A 7,058-nucleotide genomic window follows, 5' to 3' on the forward strand; every position below is an offset into this window, starting at 1 on the left:
TTTTTTTTCACTGAACTTGTAAAAACCAGAGAAGCCCTACAAAGACTGCTAGCTTTGTTACAATCACTCAGGCAGTCCCTTTCCCCTCTCACCCTCCCTTGCTTGGAGCTGTACTCTAGGTGCTCTGCGCAGTTTCCAGGCATAATTTCCAGCAGGCTGGGGCATGGATCTAAGGTGATACGGTTGTGACTTTGCAACAGAGCATTCAGACCTTTCCTAAGGTGCCCTACCACAACCTCAGCCTGTGCTCAGCAGAATCAGGTTGAGAGCCAGGGAAGCCCACTGCACAGCATTGAGGAAGGGAGTCACCAGGAGTCCTCCTTTTTCGTAAGAGCTGATAGGTAGAACGTTTCTAATTTTTTTTTTTTTTTTTTTTTTTTTTTTTTTTTTTTTTTTTTTTTTTTTTTTACTGTTGACTGAAAGCACTATTCAAGGAAGTCAATAATTTAGCCTAGAATTCTGCCTGGTACATGGTAGGCACTCAGATTTTGGAAAAATTTCAAATTTGTATTAACTTTTTACTTATTTGTTATATCTGTGTATACATGTGTTTATGCTACAGCATACATGTGAAGATCAGAGGATAACTTGCAGGATTTAGTTTATTTTACTATGTAGGTGGTGGGGTCCAATTAAAGTCATCAGGCTTAGCCGCTGGAATAGTTACACTCTGAGCCATTTCACCTTCCTGGCCCTCAGACTGAGTATATGGACAGTGCAAATTTGACTCAGTGGGTGATTAACAAAATGAGGAGATGAGCTTGGAACAGGGAGGACTTAAGGGAAGTAGTAGACCGTAAAAAGGATCAAAATATATCATGTGAAATGTTCAAAGAATTAACAAAATACTATATATGTAAATAATTAAGGGGTTCCATGTTAAGATGGTAGACTGGAAGCTTTATCCCAGGAAACTGGGTGAATAAGAAGAGTCAAGGTAAGAAAGGAGACATCGTAGTGTGAGAAACGGGAAGCAGTCACAAGGCAGCTAAAAATGACAGAGAAGCAGGACACCACCAATGGCTACAACCTTGGCTTCTGGGGTTCGGAAGAAGAGCACAAACCTCAACTAAGTGAAGCCAGGTGACAGTAAAGGACTGCCTCCCCTAGGGGGCAGGGAGCAGTCATGAGCCTTCTTCCCTAGCTCTCTGTCTCCATTAAGGAGGTTTGCACTGAATCCATGCTCACTTTCAGTAATGGACACAATAGGACAGTATTCCTTCTACTAACCTAGGACCATAGGAGCTCTTCCTGTGTTGCTACCTTCTTCACTTTCTCTTCTCAGTGTCTTAAACTTGTCATTGGAGAAGTGTTTTACATCCCTAGTTATGTTAGTGTTTTGTTTTAAAACTACAAGAACTGCCTTCCTGTTTCTTAACAAATTTATTATTTCTATATAGAAATGATACTGATTTTTATATTGTTACTTTTCATTTTGGTACCCGTAGAACTTTGTTTTTATTTATTTATTTTAAAGATTTATTTATTTATTATATGTAAGTACACTGTAGCTGTCTTCAGAAGCACCAGAAGAGGGCATCAGATCTAATTATGGGTGGTTGTGAGCTACCATGTGGTTGCTGGAATTTGAACTCAGGACCTTCTGAAGAGTAGTTGGTGCTCTTCCCCACTGAGCCATCTCACCAGCCCAGAACTTCATTTTTAGAAGATTAGATTCAAGAGCTTTCTCATGGACTCTTTTGATTTCTTTCAATGAATAGGCTACACCATCTGCAAAGAGAGATATTAGTCCTCTCTTCCTGGTAGTATCCCCTTTATTTTTTTTTTTATTATTATTCCATTAGCTGAAATTTTAGCTCTATATTGAAGAGTAAAGAGAATTGATACTGTTGTCTTGATCTTGGTTTTAGAGAGAATGCCTTCAGTTTTCCTCATTTAGTATAATGTTGCCGTTAGTTTTGTTATACTCTTTTTGTATTCTGTTTTCTTGCTTTTAGTCCCTTATTCTTCAGAGATTTTATTGTAAAGAGATGCTGACTTTTTAAAATTTAAGATATTTTGGTGTGTGTGTGTGTGTGTGTGTGTGTGTGCACTGCCCACAGAGGTCAGAAGCAGGACATCAAATCCACTGGAGCTGGAATTACAGGCATTTATGAGCTGCCTGACCTGGGTTCTGGGATCAGAACTCTAGTCTTGTTGGAAATCCCAGCACTTGGGAGGCAGAGGCAGGCGGATTTCTGAGTTCGAGGCCAGCCTGGTCTACAGAGTGAGTTCCAGGACAGCCAGGGCTACACAGAGGAAACCCTGTCTCAAAAAAAAAAACAAAAAACAAAAAGCAAACAAACAAATAAATAAATAACTGTTATTGAATTCCTCTAGTTGTATCTTCTGTTGTTATCTTCCTCTAGTTCCCAGCACATCTGATTCTGCCATGATCTTTACTAACTAAACTTAAGCTAAATTTGGTTTAATTTGTTCTTGTTTTTCTAACACTTTAAGGTGTAGCATTAGAGTACTTATTTGCAATCTCTCTAGTTTTTTCTTTTTTTTTAATCTATTGTTGGAGATGGAATGCAAAGCTTTCATATGCTAAGTAACTACTCCACTACTCAGCTACCCTCGAGGTTTTCAGAGGTTTTCAATGTAGGCACTCATGGCTATAAACTTCCCTCTTAGAAATGGCTTTACTGGATGCCAAAGGTTCTGAGAAAGTATGTTTTAATTATCTTTTCAGTCTAACAACTTAAATTTTTCCTTCCTTATACCCCCAGTGACCCACTGATCATCCTGAACTATGTCTGGAATCTCCATGTTTATAATTGTTCTGAGACGACACCATGACCATGGCAACTCTTACAAGAGAAAGCATTTAGTTAGGGATTGCTTACAGTTTTAGAGGTTTAGTTCATTGTCATCATGACAGGGAGCCTGGCAGCATGCATGGCAGACATGCTAGAGAAGTAGCTACATGCTTGATAGTTCTACATCTGGTCCTCTACAGGCAAACAAGAAAAGAGACACTCTGGACTATGAAAGCTAGAAGATCCTGGGCAGATGTCACACAGACCCTACAAGAACACAAATGTCAGCCCAGGCTACCATACCCAGCAAAACTCTCAATTATCATGGATGGAGAAAAGAAGATATTTCATAACAAAACAAAATTTACACAATATCTTTCCACAAATCCAGCTCTACAAAGGATAGATGGAAAACATCAACATAAGGAGCAAAACTATACCCTAGAAGAAGCAAGAAAGTAATCTTTCAACACATCCACACAAACCTAATTCTACCTCTTACAACAAAAACAACAGGAAGTAACAATTACTTTTTCTTAATATCTTAATATGAAAATTAATATTACCAACATATCCTGATTGAAATCCAAAAATATGAGGAATTAGAAATTTGTTGATTGTCATCCAATGGTCTCTCTAATTTGGTAATTGGAGAAATAGGTCCAATATTGTACAATCTATATACACTTTCAGCTTGTTTGTTTGTGACAGTGTCTGGCTGTGTACAACATAAGGGCCTTGAAATCTTGCTTCTCCTATTTCAGCCTTTCTATTAGTAGTATTGTTTATTTCAAGTTTTTATACTGTACTATGGTTTTCAGAACAGCTTATATATTTCAAAATATTTATATACCCAAAAGAAACATAGATGATTAACTAGGGAGTTTGCTTGTAAGAGAACAACAAAGAGTGAGACTGAATGCTTTTCTTGACGTTTGTAACTCTTGTATCTAGTTTGAAGAAGAGGAATTTCTAAGTTACTCTTTCTCTGAGATGAATGCTTTTCCAAATTATCACAGCTAATGAACCAGATTCTTACCCTCACCTAATGTCTGTGCCACCCTCCAAGCAGAACCATTGTTCATTGAACAGTTGGTGAATGACTTTATGGATAGACCATCTTAATACACACACCATTTCTTAAATGAATGTAACCTGTTCTCTGTGGGCTGAGAATAAAGTCACTCACTCAAGTCAAATAGTTTTGACCACAGCAGGAAGTCTGTATTCAAAAATCATGCCTACAATTCATTTCTTGGTGCAGCAGAACTATCAACTCTCAGTTTACCTACAATGGAGGTAAAATCCTTTGGTGATCTGAGGGTCATTGAAGTACATCCTTATTACAATGAAATCCAATGTCTAAAAATTGTTCTTAGTTTGGGCTTGTACCACAGTAAGAGCCAAGGTTTTAAACTCAACTAAATACAAAACAAATAAAAAGACTTTATATATTTCTGTTCATTTAAGAAAATACTAGTAGTGATGTATTATTTTGAAATTTACAGTTAATATGTTTAGAGTTATTTAAAATTTATATTGAGAAAAATGTATTTTCACTATTGCTGTAAACAAGCATCTACATAAGACTGTTAAATTGATTGCTGTTTTATATCAAACAACTTTTATAATACTTATTTTTATTGTCATATTTTATAAATTTTAAGGAATATGACAAAAAAAAGAATGACAATTTTTATGGCTGCTAGCTATATGCAATAAAACTGCCCGTGTACAAAATCCATATGAAGAAGATTCATAAAACAACTGTCTCCAACTCAATCTCTTGGAACTTGGACCTAGATCTAACTGGCACATTTCCAACTTCATTTGCATTTCTACTTGAATAAACTGTGTCCTGTATTATCTAGGGGTCTCATTCCAAATCATTGCTTGGAGACCAGAATCTAGAAATTACTTTGAGTGCACTCCAAAATCAGAATTGCATCCATAACAGCTGATGAACAGCCAGCTAGGCAAAATCAGAAATGCCTTTAGATTTCTTCCTTAGCAACAGCATCCGTTATAGCATTTATTCCTTCCTTTCTTGAACACTTGGAAATGGTTATCAAGTTTCCACAAGAGCCTTTACGTCATTGTCTTGTGTCCAGGGGTTTATGGCCAAGAAGAGGATTGAAACTTTTCTCCTGTATAATGGGATATTCAGTCAGGGCAAACAAGCATGTGAATTGGCCACAAGCTTTTAGGCCCACCACATCTAACATAGCTGCCCTAGAGAGTCTGTAACTTTAAATTGGGAGGATTGAACAGATCAACAAGCCCAGTTAAACCTGGGAAAAGTGTAGGGTCAAGATTCCTCCCCTCTTAGACTCATGCTTCGAGGATACATTGACTTATACATGCGTGTGCTCCACCCACAGCCACAGGGCCAGAGAAGATGGCGCCCATTTAGGTGTGGCTGTGATGGTCCTAGTAAAAAATAGTGATGCTTACATGGTTACTCAGGGGACCCAATGTCCCATCCCACCTTTTTGCACTCTGCTCGCATTGTTTTTACCAACTTTCACTTCTCTTTTTTTCATCCACCAGAGCTCTGCTGGGACTACAGGATGAGAATGGTTGAGGGCTCTGATGCCAGCCGGCACGGTGGCATGTTTTCCCTGAGTCTACCACCTGTGACCCGCCTGGAACACCCCCAGGAACCCCCTCCAGTTCCAGGGGCTTGATGTCATTGCTCTTTCCTGCCATCTTCAAACACTGCTTCTCTTGGTTGTGTCCAGTTTTAGAATTTGATCATCAGGACAAAACCCCATCGTGTTTTAAAGTTTAGAACCCATCTCAGTGAGATGCAAGTAGCAACACAGCAATATGGAAAGGGAAGATAAACCAAATGCTCTCTGAAAGCTAAATACCTGAACCCATCTCTGGGAAATGATGTGAGTCAGGGTGGGACAATAAGTTCTTCCCATTGTGGTTCCCTCAGAGCCACTAGTGAATCTGGCTCCCTACTCTCCTGCTGTTCTTTAACTCTTCTATGCCCTTATTGCTACCAAATTCTTCTTGTCTATTTGATGTAGACAAATCCCTAGAGTATGAGGCCCAAAGAACACCACTACCCACCCAGTTGTACTTTTAATGGTGGTATCAAACAAACTGACAAATCCAGGACCATTGTCACAGTGGATAAAAACAGGTGGGCAAGGTGGTGCACTTAGGAAGCAAAGACAGATGGTTCTCTGAGTTTGAGGCCTGCTATTCCACAAAGTGACTCCCAGGACAGCCAAGACTACTTAAAAAGAGAAGAAAGGAAACAAAGATGTTAATCTTGGCATTCAACTCTCCCCACCTCCTCAGATTCCTTCCTTGAACAAGATGCTATGTTTTTCCTCACCAAAATTCCTACTCCCTAGTGTAGACCACATCGGCCTCTCTGAGGTTCAGCTGGGTCAGCCCACCTTTCTTACTCAGGATCTGAGAAAGATAGAACTTTTTATTTTTGTTTCAGATACTGGTCATAACCTAAGTGTGTGTGTGTTATCATCTTGATAGGGTTTGTTTCCTCTGCCAGTTAAAGAGTTAAGAGTAAAAAAACAGTCTCAGTGCAGCAAGTGGCAATGGGGGAATCTCAGGCTCTGCAGGTGTGTGTGTGTGGGGATCTCAGGCACTGCAGGCGGGGGAATCTCAGGCACTACAGGTGGGTGAATCTCAGGCTCCACAGGCAGGTGAATCTCAGGCACCGCAGGCAGAATCAACTAGAGAAAGGAAGACTCTTACTAGTAGTAAAGAAACAGACATACAAGAAAGTGGGCGGAGACACAGAAAGAGAGATCTGGAAACTTTGAAGAGTCTTTTCTAACTTAGGGATGTTCAGTTTTTAAAAAGACAGGCAGACTGATAGGTCCCTATTTCCTGTGTTGCTGAACTTGTAGTACCTGTTCCCAGGCAATGGTCCCTGTCTCGGCAGGTGCAGTGACTTACAACTTTGCTTCCCTGGGAATTTTCTTTAAGACTATAATAAAATTGTTTTAATTGGCAGAGCAAAGGAACTGGTTCCTGCACCCCTAGAGAATCTTATGATTGCTACTATGTAACTGTGCTTTTCATATACGAAATACACAGAATAGCTGTTCTCTCTCTCTCTCTCTCTCTCTCTCTCTCTCTCTCTCTCTCTCTCTCTCTCTCTCTCTCTCTCTCTCTCTCTCTCTCTCTCCCTCTCTCTCTCTCCCTCTCTCCTTTTCTTGGCCGAGAGTGAAAAGGTGGAAGCTTTTGCTATGGGGCAAACTACATCATCTCAAATTTCTCATGTGTGACATTAGACTTGTTTATTTCCAGTGG

General features: G+C 39.5%; 1 long non-coding RNA gene across 1 annotated transcript in view; it reads right to left on the reverse strand.

The window, feature by feature from the left end:
- Nucleotides 1–7,058, reverse strand: part of LOC116075766 — a 28,420-nt gene that overhangs the window by 15,582 nt on the left and 5,780 nt on the right. The window lies entirely within an intron of this gene.

The sequence above is a fragment of the Mastomys coucha genome, unplaced genomic scaffold (assembly GCF_008632895.1).
Source record: "Mastomys coucha isolate ucsf_1 unplaced genomic scaffold, UCSF_Mcou_1 pScaffold4, whole genome shotgun sequence".
In the NCBI taxonomy this organism is placed as follows: Eukaryota; Metazoa; Chordata; class Mammalia; order Rodentia; family Muridae; genus Mastomys; species Mastomys coucha.